This window comes from Muscardinus avellanarius, assembly GCF_963383645.1.
Source record: "Muscardinus avellanarius genome assembly, chromosome: 8".
Taxonomy (NCBI): Eukaryota; Metazoa; Chordata; class Mammalia; order Rodentia; family Gliridae; genus Muscardinus; species Muscardinus avellanarius.
This window is the reverse complement of record NC_137794.1, coordinates 53745016-53762932: the sequence shown is the minus strand read 5'-3', so window position 1 is coordinate 53762932 and position 17917 is coordinate 53745016. Positions and strand designations below refer to the sequence as shown.

The window sequence follows — 17917 nt, the reverse complement described above, 5'->3', positions numbered from 1 at the left end:
TTTGTGGTAATGGAGATTGGTTGTTAGCGGGACTCTTAAGCCCCGCTTTTCTCGGTCGCCATCTTCCCGGAAGTCTCTGGTGTTTATTCTTGTCTTTAACATATTCAGAGAGGAGAAAACTTGGTATTAGACATGCAAATGTAGGTAATCTCTATTATTATCCATGTTGAATGTGTATTGAGTGACAGAAAAAAAAGTAGTTGTTTTGTATCATTAGAGAAAATATCTCTTTTTTTTTTTTGACAGGCTTGACATTTTGAACACAATGGTGGTTTGCTCCTGCTGTTGCCGTTGATTTTTTTTTTTTTTTTTTTTTTAGGTACTGGGGATTGAACCCAGGGACATTCTACTTCGGGACTACACCCCCAGCTCTATTTTATTTTTGATTTTGAAACAGGGTCTTGCCAAGTTGTTGAGGCTGGTGGTCTCAAACCTGAGATCCTCCTGTTTCAGCCTCCCAAGTACTGGAATTATAGGCTCGTGCGCCATCACACCAGCATCATTTATTTTTTAACTACCCCAAAAGTTGATTTGTCAAAATGAGTTGGGGACCAAGTGAGCTCTCTTTCAACCATGAAACCCACTGCTTCTGCATGGGTCGGCTGATCAGGCTGGGGCTTCAGGTGGGAGAGAAGCAGCTGGATTTGTCCTTATAGAAATATCTGCACAGTCATGTTTTCCTGTGTTCGTTCAGTCTTTTATAGAACAATTGCTGAACAATAAAAAGATGGCGAATATATATATATTGTCGATAGGGAACAACTCGGGTTTTTTCTTTCTTTTTTAACAGAGTGAACTTCTTTTATCATTCCTGACTATGACTCAGGTCCTTTGTTCTCCTTTACATGCAATATTGTTTAAGTAGAACAAGAAACTGATGAAACTTTCAGTGACAAATCCTTCCCAGTAAGGGCTGAGCTCTGCCTGCCACAGTCCTTCTTTAACAGGTCCAGGGGTCAACTGTGATTGTGAAGAACTTCACCTGTAGTTAGTTGCTTCTGGTGGTCTAGATAAAACCTGCAAAGTTCAAAGGAATCTGCTTGGTGGGCAGGGAGAGAGGTATCCCTTGCCTGTAGGATTCTTGATATTGTCATGGGAAAACGCAAATAAAGGAGGCTGGTTTCCTCATAGGAATTCCTTATCTGGAGCTTAGGTTTTTGGTCCCTGAATTTCAAAAATATCTTAAAGATATTTAAGTTTCCTAAATATTTAAGAGATATGATTTCCAGAAACAGTAACTTACTGGCCCTTCTCCTTAGAGATGGTTCTAGAGTGCACTGAAAAGTAGCTTGAAGTGTCCCAGTTGTTTTAGAGCTGATGGTGGGACCTCCTTGGCCATTCTGTTTTTTGCCAAAGTCGGGAACTTGTCCCTAGACCTAAATTCTCCAGAACTCATGCTTTTGGCTCATGACAAGCTAGGAAGCTCAGATTTCATGAGAGTTATCACCTCCAAATGTCTAATGGAGACTGTTGTAATAATAAAATAACTAGTGGATGTGTCTAGCCAGCACCAAATCCTGATTATTACAGCAGGGAGACAAATTATCTAGAGTGAAAGATTGGTAAAGTATCTTGAACATAAATAATTTCAGCAATGAGCCAGGCATGGTGGCACACACTTGTAATCAATCCCAGCATTTGGGAGGCTTAGACAGGAGGACTGAGGTTCACGGACAGCCTCAGCTCCTTAGTGAGGCCCTTTGCAACTCAGTGAGACCCTGTTTCAAAAATAAAAAGAATAAAAAATAGGGCTGGGGTATAGTTCATAGGTATAATGTCCCTGGGTTCCATCCCCAGTACCGCAAAAATTAACAATAATAATAATAATAATTTCAGCAATGAACCTGATAATCATTTTACATTTAAAAAATTACTCTTGTTCCCTCCTTACAACTTCAAATATATATATTCGAACCTGTGCGACCCTCCTGTCTCCGCCTCCCAAGCGCAGGGATTACAAGCGTGTGCCACCACGCCCGGCACAACCTCAAATATTTTGAAACAAGCAACTAATTATTAACTAATTATAGTAATATATATCTCACAATTAGTTAATTTTATAAAAGTAGTGTTACTAAAGAACTAATTTATCTCCCACCTTCCATTAGCAAGCATTTGTTTTTGTTTGTTTTTAATCTGTGACCCTAGAATAATTTTCATTTATCAGTAATATTTCAATCTTTTTTCTTTTTTTAAGACTTTTCCCGAAAATTACCCCGTGGCTCTTTAAGAAATAGGATCTAGCTTTTGACTTGCCATGTTAATTAGTAGTGGTTAAACAGATAATGGATAGAATGCTCTGGATATTCACTGTCACCTCCTGCTTAAAAACAACAACAACAAAAACAAACCAGGGGTGGTGGCTCAGATTTGTAATCCCAGCATTCGGGAGGCTGAGACAGGAGGATCATGGTTCGAGGACAGCCTCGGCTACTTAGTGAGGTTCTCTGCAACTCAGTGAGACACTGTTTCAAAATAAAGAATAAAAAATAGGGCTGGGTGTGTAGCTCAGAGGTAGAATGCCCCTGGGTTCCATTCCCAGTATGGCAAACATAACAAAACAAAACAAAACAAATAAAAACCAAACAACCCAAAAGCCAAAAAATCCCAAACCATCTATAGTCCCCTATTAATAGTTGTTCAGAACTGAAGTGTTCTTTCATGTTTTCTTGTACTCCACCCCCATAAAAGATCACATTTAGTTTATTAACCATGACCAATGAGTATTTTTACTTTCAATTAGCTATATTTCATTTTTTTCAGCAATGAGACTAAAGACAGTGTTCCAAAATCTGATAGATCTCTGCTTCAGTAGGGGTGACGTGTTTGTGTTTCTCTTGTCAAAATGATCTTACCTCGAGCACTAAGAATCATGGGTTCAGATTGTGCTTGTTGTGACTGTTTGCTACCCCACCCCCCGTTACTGGCATCTTGGCATCGTAGAGAATGTTTTACAACCCAAACCCTGATGTGAGTGATGGTTTTTTCAGGGTAGTGTTTGGGAAGAGAGACACCAGTCTTCGTCTGGGAGGTATTCAAATTTCACTGAGCAGGAGGGGAGAAGGCAACAGTGAAGGAATTCCAGGGTATCAAATGACTGGGTGGTGTCTCTGTGTGTGTGTCAAGTACATAGGAAGTTTCTAGGTGGCCTCTTACTAAAATAGTAAAAAGTACAGGTTTACAAATCAAGAGCAAAGGCCGTCCATGTAGGGCAGGATTGCCTATGGATATACACGTGGCTGGCCCAGGAAGCACCGAAGTAGCATGTTTATCTTAATAGCGGTGCTAGTGCCTCCAGATTGCCCCAGGCCAGGAAACTCGGGGGGAGGTTAGAGGGACCTGTGCATTTATGCCTTTGATTTTTGGAACTTCTATTCTCTCCAGAGTGTTTGTGGCATTCACTTTCCATTTTATAAATGAGAAGTTTTTTTAAAAATGGGGACCCCCTAAATCATTTATATTTAGGCACTGGTTTACAAACCTTTGTGCTTATTAACTTTATTAGCAAAACTTTCTACACATTTCCCTCAGTGTATTATTTGTGATACGCACATATGTGTATATGTATACACTCTGTATATGTATGTACTGTTCCATTGATAGGTAATATACATTAAGAATCATAGAAATTTTAAAAGTATATTCTCTGGTATTCAATAAAGTTTAAAGAATGAGGAGAGGGGTACTTAGAAGTAGCACCCAGAAGACTGTAAATGATTAGAGAATGTGTCTGTGACATGTGTGGCAAAGTGGATATAAAATAGCATGGGTGCATGATTTTGGGTCAAGGTATTTATTTATTTTTACTTAAAATAAGCATTTGGGGTTGAGGGAAGGGCAGAGTGTACAATTAGAGGTCACTTCTGTGAGAGCTCTTTTTAATTTTGTTTTTGGGACCACTTGATCTAGAATGCCTTGAAAAATACCTGAAAGATTTCCCATCACACAGACTTAAGTAAAACAAAAGAAGAAGAAAAGGGGAAGGACCCAGATAATGCAAATGCAGGATGTGTTGCGGGAGAATCTCACCACCAATCTGTAAAGCATGTTCAGAAAATACTTGGTAATCATCATCGCGCTGATTATGTTTTTCTTCTATTTGTTTATAGCCGTGTGTCTAATTGTGTGAGAGATGTACAGATTCATTTTCAGCTATCGGGGATCTCAAGGGCCACTGTTGGCATGATTTGAGCCCACATCTCAGCTGCATTGGGGCTGAAGGCAGAGCCTGCCTGGAGACATTTACCTGCACCAGCCAGTCTGCAAACACAGTGAATAGCATCTTGCTGATGGAGAGCCCAGGGGGAGTCGGCATTCCAGTGTTTATTTCTGGACCTATGAGTTACTTTAGCACAGTTATTGTTAGTAGTTTATAAAGCCATACTTAAACTTGTACACTTGATTGTAAGATAGATTTGAATTGTGCACTATATCGATTCCTGTACATAAATGTGGGAATTCTGTAAATTTGGTCTTAATGCTGTATGTATTTGATGTGTAAATGATAACTAATGGATATGAAATAGCTTGCTGTGAATGTCTTCATTCCAATTCGCTTCTCTTTTGCACATTTGAATGTTTAAACTTTATACCCACAGGGAAAATCTGAATTTTTTGCATCTAATATCCTGTTAAGTGGTGGTCTCTTAGATGATTAGGAGAATATTTTAGTTGTAAGTCTCTTGTATAATTAGAACAAGGTAATGAATTTTTTAGGCATATAACTTTCTGATAGAATTTCAAATGAGTGTTTTTTTTTTTTTATTTGAAGAAGAAACACAGATCTTTGGAACATGCCTCTCGATTCACTCCTGCTTTGAATTCTTGCCCAATGTGCCCCTTGGGACTTTGTGAGAAGAGATGGCCCTAGTAGAGAAAGGGGAGGGGAGGGAGCTGGGGACACATCTTAAGACTTTGGTTGTGGCTAGAGTTTATAATGGACCAATTTCCCCCTGTATAAATATTGTCTCAATTAGTTTCTATACCTGTTCAATAAAATGGTTATATTTCCCATTTTACAGTTTGAAAAAAGAGGCTTGCAGAGGTAAATCTGCAGAGTAATATGGCTAAGATTTGAACAAGTCATGTCTCAGGGTCAAGCACGCACAGGAAGGTCTTGGAAATACAAATCTTATTTCTAAGTGTTCCACCCATGGCAACAAACCCGCAGGGATAACTGGAACTGCAAGCATGTCAGGAGCTATAGAGACATCAAGCACGCCTGGAATTTTACCTTAACATTTAAGCTGACTTCAGACCCTTCTAGAAATTGTGTGAGCATCCAGGACTGCAGACTAGCATGCGTTTTGTGAGGGGGCATTGCTCTCCGCCTTTCGAGGTCTCTAGAAGGGTGGGTGGCCGCCTTCCTGATGCGCTGCGCTCCCAGAAGTGACGATTGCTCTGCTGCCATTCGTACTGAACGTTCAGTTTTCACCCTTTTGCTTTTCTTTCCTCTAAGAGGAGAGAGGTGGGAAATTGATGTCCTCGCTCTCTTAGGAGCCTCCAATTTTGTTTGTAGATGTCACTGTCGTCCCCATTAAACACTTCCCAGCTGGCTGGTTCCTTTCGGCAAAAGACTTTTCTTTTAAAAACTGCCAAGGTTAAAGCAGTTTATCCTTTGGATGAAAGGGGGACTTGTGGGGGGGGGGAGCAAAGAGAAACAGCCTTTTCCTTAGGGGAATCGCTGTGTTGCTCTGTATGTGCCTAAAAGTTACCCTGTCTACTTTGGTGCCAGTGTTCTTATTCTGAAAACCTCAGGGAGTTATCTCAAATAGAGAGGGCCAGCAGGATGGGAGTGTGGGTGTGTGGCCCGGCGAGCATGCTGGGTAATTCATGCTCAGCACTTGTATCCTGGTAAATTCGGATGAAAACCAACATCGAGGAGCCTTGAGGAGGAGGAGCGTGGGAGAAGGATGGCTCAGTCCCCGGCCCTGGCCCACCTGCCCCATCTGCACATTGATCTTGCAGATCTGCGGGAACCCTGGGCTTCCTCCTCAGGCCCCTCTTCAGCATCAAAAGGTGAATTCAAAGGAAGACTGCAGAAGTCCCGGGGACGACTCAGCGATGTTAAATAGTCCAGATTTGCTGGTGGCACAAACATGGGGAGAGGGGAAGAGAGGAGGAAGGGCTCCGGGACAAGACTATTTGGGAGCCTTCCCTGTGAGTATGAAGGTTTTCTGAGCCAGGGGCTAACATGGAGTGAAAGCGTACCGTATTTATTTATTTACTTGTATATTTTGGTACGGGAGATTTAACCTAGGGGCTTTCTACCTCTGAGCTCTACCCTCAGCCCTATTTTATTTTTTATTTTGAAACAGGATCTCACCAAGTTGCTGAGCCTGGCTAAGAACTTGTGATCCTCCTGTGTCAGCTTTCCAAGTACTGAGATTGTAAGTGTGTGCCACTATACCGGGCCAAGTACTACATTTAAATAAGATATATTAGCCGGGCGTGGTGGCACACATTTGAAATACCAGTACTTGGGAGGCTGAGATAGGAGGATCCGTGTTCGTGGCCAGCCTCAGCTGCTTAGTGAGGCACTGGGCAACTTAGTGAGACCTTGTTTCGAAATAAAGAATAAAAAAAAAACAGGGCTGGGGGTATAGCTCAGAGATAGAATGCTTTTGAGTTCAACTCCCAGCACCACACACACACACACACACACACACACACGAATCAGATATATTTGAGGACAGCCTGAATGCAGAGCAGCAGGACCAGATTTTGGTGGTGCAGAGTAAGGCTGGAGGCATGAAGTGGGGCAAGGGTGATGGGACTGGGGAGGAGCCGAGGACAGCCACTGTGCACAGGGAGCACTAGGCTCTCAGGTGCTGGGAGCACTGGAGGAGGGAGATACCCTTGCCTATGCTGCCCCCTGACTGTCATTAGACACTGGAAATGTGCAGGAGAGAATAAGCCTTGAGAGGAAAGGGGAGTTTGGTTTTAGCCACACTGAATTTGAGAAGCCAGTAGAACAGGTAGGATTGGAAATTGTGAAGGGCAGAAAAGTGAGTGGAGCACCCCAGTCATTGGAGGACTGGGGAGGCTGACACAGGAGGATCTCAGGTTTGAGACCAACTTCAGCAGTTTATCAAGGTCCTCAGCAACTTAGACCCTGTTTCAAAAGAAAACATAAGAAGGGCTGGAGGTATAGTTCGTAGGTAGAATGCCGCTGGGTTCAATCCTCAGGATGGAGGTGGAGACAGAGAAGGAGACAGAGACGGAGACAGAGAAGAAGAGAAAAGACGAGCGAAAGCACAGCCCTGAGAGGATAATTGGATAATTGAAACAAATGGGCTGGCGAGAGAATAGCAGTTCTTAGCAGCTTGCGTTTGTCAATTCAGTGTTAGAGCTGGTAACTCCTGATGCGTGTCGACAGCGTTCTCATATATAAAACAAAGGGCTCACAGGGTGATCTTTGATACCTTCCAGCTCAAACCTCTTTCCATTGTTCCCTGAAGTTGAATACCACCCTATAAATACTGATTTCATGATTCTCCCAGCACTGGAAAGAGAAGTTTATTGGCCAAATAAGTATAGCTAATATTTACATGTCACTTACTATGAACCAAGCACTATGTTCTTAGCTACGTGCATATATATTAATTCATATATATTAATGCTCACACAATTCTGTGACATAGATGCGAACACGGTCACTATCGCCATCACCATTACCACTGTCACCATGGCATTCACTTATTTGATGGTGGGTTAATCATGGATAATGGCGACTGATTTTAGGTGTCAACATGAATGGGCCAAGGGGTGCTTAGATTAAATGTAGTTTGTGGGTATGTTCGTGAGGATGTTTCTGGGTAAGATTACACTGTAGGTGCTCATTTACTATAGGAAGGACTTTGTACTGGCACAAGGCCTTTGAAGCATCATTCAGCAATGTGTAGGTAAGCTGAAGATGTTCATACTGTATTAAAAACTGAACTCAGAGCCCGGCGTGGTGGTGCACACCTGTAATCCCAGCATCGGGAGGCTGAGACAGGAGGATCACAGTTTGCAGACAGCCACAGCTACTTAGTGAGGCCCTCTGCAACTTGATGAGATCTTGTTTCAAAATAAAGAATAAAAAATAGAGCTGGGTGTACCTCGGAGGTAGAATGCCCCTGGGTTTCATTTCCTGTACTGCAAATCAATCAATCAATCAATCAATCAATAAATAAATAAATAGCTGGGGTGTAGCTTGGAGGTAGAATGCCCCTGGGTTCCATCCCCAGTACCAAAAAAAAAAAAAAGGTCTGAACTCGGAGCCAGGCAGCATGGTGTACACCTGTAATCTCAGTACTTGGGAGGTAGAGACAGAAGATTTGCAGATTTGAGACTAGACCATCTATCTCAAAATAAAAAAAATTAAATGAAGCTGGGGGTGAAGCCCAGAGGTAGAATATACCTGAGTATCATGCCTCCAGCATCACACACACACACACACACACACACACACACACACACACACACACAAAAAAAAAAAAAAAATAAATAAATAAAAATAAAAACTTCAGTTTGGCAAAGGTGATTCTATTGGGAAATTTGGTTTAAGTCATAGACTCCCAACATGAGTGACACTGCGCCTGGAGAGGAGGATGACTTATCTAGGGGTGCAATAGCAGCTTTGGGTACAATTGGAAGTGTTAAGTAAAAATAAAAGGGTAGTAGAAATGCCCAGGGGGAGCTGGGCATGGTGGTGCATGTTTGTAGTCCTAGTACTTGGGAGGCTGAGACAGGAGGATCGCAGGTTTGTAGCCAGCTTCAGCTACTTAGTGAGGCCCTCTGCAACTTAGTGAGACCCTGTTTCCAAGTAGAAACTAAAAAAAAAAAAAATAAATAAATAAAAAAAAATAGGGCTGGGGGTGTAGCTTGGAGGTAGAATGCCCTTGGGTTCAATCCATGGTACCACAAAACAAACAAAAAAGAAAGAAAGAAAGAAGGAAAGAAAGAAAGAAAGAAAGAAAGAAAGAAAGAAAGAAAGAAAGAAAAGAAAAGAAAAGAAAAATGCCCATGAGGGTGCTGAGCAATTTTTTTTTTCCCTGAAAAGATGGTGGTGAGACTATAAGTTTGGGAATCTCTGCTCTATTCTTAGATATATAGCCTGGGGGAAGTTCCCACACATTCACAAAGAATTCATCAATTTAGCAAAGTGGATTGCCTGCTCTGTGTGGTTGGAAATCATCCAAATTCGCTGGGGACCCGAATAGGACAAAAAGTGGAGGCACAATCCTCCTCTGTTTTTTCCTGCTTCACCACGTGAGCAGGGACAGTCCATGTCATCTCCTGCTCTCACACTGGGATTTTCTTATTGGCTCCTCGGGCTCTTGGGCTTCTTCTAGGCTCAGACTGAAAGACACCACCATCTCCCCTGGGTCTCCAGCATGTGGATGGCAGGTCATGGGACTTCTTGGCCTCCATAATTTCTTTTGGTCAAATTTCTCTGGTGAACCTTAATCCAGTGGTGGATAGACAGCTAAATCAAGTACTGACCATACCCTCAACGAGATGTAAAGCATAAGCACACAACGTTCTGGTTAAAGACAGATGCCAATACTAAGATGCTTTGGATAGTGGATGGAGTCCTGCTGGCCTGGTGCCCAGGGAGGCCTCTCGGAGGTGTCCATCCAGGCTCCCTGTCTCTCGATGCAGAAAATGTTCCTGCATTTTCCTCCTGCACTTATAGCACTGACAGTTAACTTATTTTTCCAAGTCATAATGCCTCAGCTGATGTGCCCTCTTTCTAGCACAGAAAGCAGGAAACAAGTGTTTCTTTGATTAGAAAAGATTTTCAGAAGCCTGGATGCCTAAGAAATAGTGGTCCACACACCACGTAACCTGAAGTCGGCTTAGTAAGTGAAAAGTCCTGCTGTATCCTCATCCTCCTGAGACAACGCATACTATCAAGGACTTTCTCTCTACCACCAAACATTAGCACCAAGGAGCTGAGGGAAGCACCGAGTCGCCTTCACGGGGCTAAGTGGGGATGGAATGCATCGGTGACAGGCAAGGACCTGCTTTTGCTCGGTGGCCCTGTGCTGGCTGTTTGGAGGCAGGTGGTGTGGGGCTGTGGTGTATGCGCCTAAGACTTAGCACTAAGGGATTCACTTTTTCTTAAAAGCAACTTTGCCAAGTCACTGTGCAGCAGCAGCTTCTTTCCCTGTGAGCGGAGTCCTGAGAAACTGCTTAGAAAGACCCCCGGGGATGAAATGCTCTGAGAACTCACCCTAAAACACTTGTGGTTGTATCCTAATTAAACATTGTGCTTTATCTTTTGTTGTGGAGAAGTAGTTATTCTCCAGCAGGGCTCCCTTGCTGGTGATAGGATGTCTGATTTCTGGCATTGGATAACTGTAAGGGTTTAAAGCCTGCCACAGCTGGAGGTCCAACAGCTGGAGGTCCAAAGGGGACTGAAAAATCCACTTCTCCCCACAGCAGGTGCCTATGGCAGATGCTCCATAAAGATTTCTTACAGAAATAGACAGATTCCCCGGTAAAAGACAAATCAAGTTGCAAAGAAATCTCCAAAGTTTGAAGTTTGACACAACCTACTGTGCAAACGCAGCCACTAAATTACTCGTAGAACAAACCACGGGTGACTGCAATCCAGGGCGGTCATTTCTGGAGGCACAGATGGTTCACGTGGTCCCCAACATTCCTTGATGGAATCACAGCCTCGTAAGTCAAATGGCTCCTGTTTTCTTGACACTCTGTGGATCTGAATTCAAATCCTGCCCAGCATGGTCAGCACCATGTTTTTCTCCACCACTGTACTTATGTTGTCCAATCAATTATTTTGTTGGCATTTTTGGTGGTGTTAGGTGTCTGCACTTTGGGTTGCTAAAAACACACGTACTCTCAATGAATTTTAGTCTGCTTGCCTGCTTTCTTGCTTTCTTCTTTCTTTCTTCTTCCTTTCTGGTACTGGGGATGGAACCCAGGGGCATTCTACCTCTGAGCTACACCCACAGCCCTATTTTTTTTTTATTATTTTGAGACCCTTTTAACAAAAAAAGAATAAAAAGTAGTGTATGTTATTTCTATGTCTTTAACTCAATGAAGCTACACACATAAAACTGCTTATGAGCCAGGCGTGGTGGCACACACCTCTAATCCCAGTATTTGGGAGGCTGAGATTGTAGGATTGCAGGTTCAAGACCAGCTTCCACAATTTAGTGAGATGCTCTTCCAAAATAAAAAAAATAGCCGGGGCATGGTGGCACACGCTTGTAATCCCAGCATTAGGGAGGCTGAGACCGGAGGATCGTGGTTCGTGGACAGCCTCAGCTACTTAGTGAGGCCCTCTGCAACTCAGTGAGACCCAGTTTCAAAATAAAGAATAAAAAAAATAGGGCAGGGGGTGTGCCTTGGAGGTCGAATGCCCATGGATTCCATCCCCAGACCCACAAAAATAAATAAATAAATAAATAAATAATAGGGCTGTGGCTCACAGGTAGAAAGCCAAATCCCAGTCCCCCCAAAAAATGTGTGTGAAAAATATCTATCAAGTGGGCAAGGGGATTGTCAAGGGGCTAGCTTAGGAGCTGACCAGTAGAAGCCTCCTGGCATTATGGAAAGTAAGTGGGAATTGTTGAGAAGATTATCTATTAAAAATTTCACATCTAAAGCCAAAACTGAAGGGTAAATTGTACATAAAGATTTATTTCCAAATTACAACCCAGAAAAGTTACATAATTTGTGTTTTAACTACCCCTGTATGTAAGACTAGGGTTAATGTAGAGCATATAAAATAGTATAAATGTATGCTTTTAAAGTCTGAGTGCTATGAGCTATTGTACTCCTGACGTGACATTGTCTCCTGGTGACAGTATATGCAAATTGCAGGGACAATAACCAGAAACAAAACCAATATGGGGGGCAAGGGTTATACTGGGGATTAAACCCAGTGGCACTCTATCCTTCAGCCTGTTTTTTTTTTTTTTTTTTTTTGTGGTACTGGGATTCCTAGAAGCCCTTCTACCTCCGGGCTACACTCCCAGACCTATTTTTACATTTTTATTTGGAAACAGGGTCTCCTAAGCCAGCGCGCGCGGCTGGCTTCGAACCTGCGCGATCCTCCTGTCTCTGCCTCCCAAGCGCGGGGATTACAAGCATGCGCCACCACGCCCGGCCTATCCTTCAGCCTGTTTAAATTTTTATTTTGAGACAAGATTTCACTAAGTTTTCTAGATTGGGCTTAGACTTGCAATCTTCCTGCCTTCCCTCCCAATTAGCTGGGATTACAGGCATGCGCTACTCTGCCCAGCTACAAAAACCAAACTTAAGTGCTGAATTTGTTAGAAAAAGGTGACAATTTTTTTTGACATGCTAAAACTATAAATGATAATATTAAATGGTAAAATAAGTGGAAGAGTTTTACAGGTACAGATAAACTCAAAGTGAGGGCAGTGTGGGCAAAAATAATCGTCTGTGGCCCTGGGGAAGATGTGGACACAAGCCACTTGTGGATGAATGAGTAGGATTATGCAAAAAATGGTACAAAAGGCATTCCATTAAATTAGGGTTCTTTAAGAATAGTACTGTATTTTATCAGCCCTTCATTTTTGCATCTAGTAGAGAGCTGAGCAAATGGGAGACCTCCAATGCTCACTAATAATGTCCTGCATGTGTGCTTAATTTCGAGAACTGACTGATGTAGTAGAAAGGTCCTGTTGTGCGTAAGCCGCAACTGAAATAGATCTGTGCAAGACTGGAGCACGGGCCAGGTGAACAGCAGTTTGACTACGTGTGGGATGCGAGGGAGACTTTTGAATGAGATGAACAAGCTGAGAAGAAATGAATGGAGCACCAGCTTGCACAAGAAGGGAAGAGCAGGGCGCCCCGACATCCTGATATCTGGTCCTCCCTCCCCGCTCACACTGTGGTTCTCAGCTCGGGTTCTTGTTACTTCTCGTCAGAGCTTCCCGCTCAGGTTCCTCCTTCCTCACCACTTGAATGACCGTCTCAGCTCTTTTGCCTCTTTAGCGCGTATATCCAAGCTTTGGTTTCGAAAGTTCTCATTCTCTGATCTCTTGTGGAAGTTTTTTCACATGGACTCTGTTCTCCCTCCAGGCAAATGGCTGGTTACCCCAGGCATTATCAAGTTTATCCCTGTACAGGAAGTCATCCTGCCCCAGGAGATAGCGCCTTCTTAACTCTGAAGCAAGTAGTGTCCATTGGTTCATTTAGCAGGTAGCATACACCTGCACACTTTTTATTAATCTCCTGTGGCACACCATACTCCTCTTTCTAAATTATAAACTTAAAAAAAAACATAGATGAGTTTCAAAATTAAAAAAATTTCCTTGGAAGGCTCAATAAATATATGTTGTCTAAGGTGGTGGGGACAGGTGGACTAGAAGGGTAGATGCATGAGTGACCGTGTGCGTGTGTGTGTGTGTGTGTGTGTGTGTGTGTGTGTGTGTGTGTGTTGTATATTACTGGGGATTGAACCCAGGAGCATTATACTTCTAAGATACATATACCTCCAGATCTATTTTAGTTTATTTTGAAATAGGGTCTCACTGATTGCTGCTTGCTGGTGTTGAACTTGAGATCTTCCTGCCTCAGCCTCCCTATTTACTGGGATTATAGTGATGTGCTACTGCACCCTGCAGATTTTTTTAGATGCTTTTTTGCCCAGGCTGGCTCAAATTTCTTGGGCTCAAGCAATCTTCCTACTCCAGCTTCCTGAGTAGCTGAAACTACGTGTGTGCCACCATGCCTGTGTGCTTGGGTGGTTTTGAGGGACACATCCACAGAACTTTGTGATTACTGATTTATCTAAATGCTTCTTAAGCTTATTTTTATTTTTATGCTGTTCAAACTGTTGAGATAATGGGCTCCATATACATTCATACTCTTGTGCAAAGAAGTTCCTCTTTTTATTTGTCCTAAATTGCCCTTTATACTGATGATCCTATTTAAAGCATAAGGTCTATATGCCTTTTAAAGGTTAGGGCACTGTTTAGCCAGATACCCAAATATTTATATACTGAGACCTATACAAGTGTTGTCTGATTAATACTTGTCTTCTTGGGAAAGCTGTGAATAATGTCAACATGAACTACATTATTCCTGCTAAAAATTCATCCATTTAGTTTAACTTGCATGTAACGACACCTGAAAGTCAGGAGCTGTTTGCCGAGCGCTGTTGCAATACTGTTGTAGCTCATTCATAACGAATGGCAATGAAGGACCTTCAGCATACCAAATGGAGCATCAGCATAAACGGAAGTTTAGGGGCTCCCGGAGACCTTTCATATGATGAATATAAAGGGGAAATACAACGAGTCTTAGAGAAATCCTTGTTTGGAAAAAAAAGATGCCTTCAGTAATAAAATTGAATTAGAAGTCACAGCTATGGCATTAACCACTGCTTGACATTAATGCCAGTTGAAATTTATCAATATAGCTAAAAAATAAAGAGGCTGGAAACAGAGCTGTTGCATAGACCTAGGAAGGGCTGGGGAAAAGAAGAGCTGATCATTTCCCTTTCTCCTTTCTTTTTTTGGTTCTTTTTCTTCTTCCCTGTTATGACTTCTTCATGAGTTTTTCCCCCTCTTTCTTTGTTCTGGTCTTTGATCACCCTTCCCCTTTCCCTTGACTTGCAGACTCCTTTCTCCCCACCTCCTCTTTCTGCTCCAGGTGAATCTCCCCTTTCTCCACCTTAGGTGTCCTGTTCTGTCTCCATTGTAAGTCACAGAATTTTGCAATGTGAAGGATTTAGAGACCATTCTACTTATAGAATTCTGAAAAGCCTAAGAAAAATAAACTTGCTTGCTCAAGTCACGCGAATGAGTGAAAGGACCCCCCCCCCCAAATAAAAACATCTTAGCACAGAAAGAATGAATGCCATCTCTCCCGTCCATCTATCCAATGTAAAATCACTTTATATTTCTAATTTACTTTACTTTTATGTACTGGGGATTAAATCTAGGGGCATGCTACCTCTGAGCTATACCCCTAGCCACCGCCACCACCACCTCCTCCTCCTCCTCCTCTTCCTCCTCCTCCTCCTCCTCCCCCTCCTCCTCTTCCTCCTCCTCCTTTTGTTGTACTAGGGGTGGAACCCAGGGGCCTTCTATCTCTGAGCTACATTCTCAGACCTATTTTATATTTTATTTGGAAACAGGGTCTCACTAAGTTGCTGAGAGCCTCGCTAAATAGCTTAGGCTGGCTTCAAACCTGCACAATCTTCTTGTCTCAGTCTCCAATGTACTGGAATTACAAACTTCCCTAGCCCCTTCTTATTTTTTGTTTTGAGACAAGGTCTTGCTAGGTTGCTAAATCTGGTCTTGAACCTATAATCCTTCTGGGATCCTCAGCATTCCAAGTACTGGGGTTACAGGTGTGTGTCACCATGCCCGCAAGTACTTTTTAAATATCCTGAAATATTTAGCTGGTTTTAGAATATTTCCAGGACAGTTACCCACTTCTTGGTTAAGTACATGATAATATTGTTTGAAATTTCTGAAAGAATGTGCCTTTTTTATTTTTCCTCTCTTTTTGGTACTGGAGATTGACCCCAAGGAGCATTCTGTATGTGAATTACATCCCCAGCCCTTTTTATTTTTTATTTTGCAATAGGGTTTCACCAAGTTGCTGGGGGTCTTGCTAAATTGCTGAGACTGGCTTGAACCTTCAATCCTCCTGCCTCAGCCTCCCAAGTACAGGGATTACAGACCTGTGCCACCATGCCCAGCTAAGAACATCGTTCTTTAAGTTATATCTTCCTGTGGTTTTATCCCACTGATCCTGCTCTGTCCAGTAGGGTTACAGAGAAGACATCCATGTGGTTGCTCTTTCCTTTCCTTAGCCACACATTGCCCCCTCCACATTCTCTTAATGGTTCTTCATGTGACATGCTTTGTATCTCTCCCATCACTTTAGAGCCCTCACCTGGATGATCTCTAGACACTGTCATCCTTATAAAATGACAACAGATTTGGGCACAATCCTTCAAATAATATTCAATCCAGACAGACTGAAGAATCATTACTCCCTGCCTTGACCTGGGAATTTTATCCATTTATTATTTCTCATTATGTTGTGCTCATGTAGTGTTGGTTTATAGGGAGATTAGGCTCAGTCTCTTCCATGTAAACCACTGAGAAGCCAGATCCTTTCATCTCCTCTTATCTGATTATGTAGGTAATAAAATAACATTAGGTCTACACCGGGCATGGTGGCGCAAGCCTGTAATCCCCATTCTTGGGAGGCGGAGAGAGGAGGATCGTGCAGTTTTGAAGCCAGCCTCGCTGGCTTAGGAGACCCCGTTTCCAAATAAAAATATAAAAATAGGTGTCTGGAAGCGTAGCCTGGAGGTAGAAGGGTTTCCAGGAACCCCAGTACCACCAAAAACACCAAAAACCAAAAACCAAAAAACAAAATAACATTAGGTCTAATAGGTATTCCTATGGAATTCGACCATTTTAGTTCTGAACCATGTTCCCTAGCAGCCTGGGCTTCTTCTAGTTTCACCCAGGTTCCTGTACCACATAGTGCTTCCTACTGAAGATCAGCCAACTTTGGTCAACGTGTGAGTTTATTTTTTGCTAATTTTAAGTATCCATGTGGTTACCATGAAAACGATCATATAAAATGTTAGGTGACAGGGTCATGTGCTGCAAAGTGGAATGGAGTATGCCTCATCTAAGGCTTGTTGAATCCTTAGATTACAAGCGCTAGACATCAATTGGAAGAACTCTGTTAGCTTTCACTAAGCCGTAGAAAGAATATAGAACCAAATCTCAGAGTGGGAAATTCTGGGATAAGTGTTTGTGATATTTTTCTGGAGATACGTGATTCCTTATCCCTGGTGCTTCCCTTCTACCTTTCAAAATGTTTCATGAAATAATTGGATTGATCCAACTTGGGTGTCATTGAGGTCCCTCCAAGTGGTTCCTGGATCAAAGTTGTCTCACTTTGCTCTGGATCATGTAGTCAGAAGTGCCAGGTTTATTTGTATTTGCAAATACAAAGCCACTGGTCCCTAGCTCCTGTGCCCTGGACTTGCCAATGCAGGAGAAACATTACAAATGAGTTGACCCCAATGATGCCTACTGAAGACAGAGCATAATGTGAGGAGGATGCTAAAGGAAGACAGTGTGCTTACTGATTATATGGTAATGTAGCCACAGTAGGATATAAGAAAGCAAGATCAGGGCAGTAAAAAGATCTTCTCAGCTCTTCCCTTTTCGGCCATCGCTGAAGCGGCCAAAATGAAGTTCAATCCCTTCGTGACTTCTGACCGAAGCAAGAACCGCAAAAGGCATTTCAATGCACCTTCCCACATTCGCAGGAAGGTAATGTCTTCTCCTCTTTCCAAAGATCTGAGACAGAAGTACAATGTTTGGTCTATACCCATCAGAAAGGACGATAAAGTTCAGGTCGTACGAGGACACTACAAAGGTCAGCAGATTGGCAAGGTAGTCCAGGTTTACAGGAAGAAGCATGTCATCTATATTGAACGGGTGCAGTGGGAAAAGGCCAATGACACAACTGTACATGTGGGCATTCACCCCAGCAAAATGGTTATTACCAGGCAAAAACTGGACAAAGACCGCAAAAAGATCCTGGAACGGAAGACCAAATCTCGCCAAGTAGGAAAGGAAAAGGGCAAATACAGGAAGAAACAATTGAGAAGATGCAGGAATAAAGTAATCTCATTCACAACTTTTCATTAAAGACCAAAATAAGATGGAAAAAAAAAAGATCTTCTCAAGCAGCTACATAGTGCTGAGAGGGAACCAATAGACTACTGAGAGGTTTAAAGACATTGAAAGACTTGGTTATACTGTAATAGTGCTATTGACCTAATTTGTTTATTCGTTCACTAAATATTTATTATGTGTTTACCATGTACTGTTCATCATACTGGTGCCAGGGAAACCTTAGATACAGTTCTGCTTTGATGGAG

The 17917-nt window shown here is 42.4% G+C and overlaps 1 pseudogene across 1 annotated transcript; it reads left to right on the top strand.

Annotated features, from left to right (window-relative positions):
* The first annotated feature begins 17195 nt into the window (after positions 1-17195).
* On the top strand, positions 17196-17656 carry LOC308266171 (large ribosomal subunit protein uL24-like; annotated as a pseudogene). Its single transcript has one exon. The product of its transcript is annotated as a large ribosomal subunit protein uL24-like (transcript).
* Positions 17657-17917: the final 261 nt, after the last annotated feature.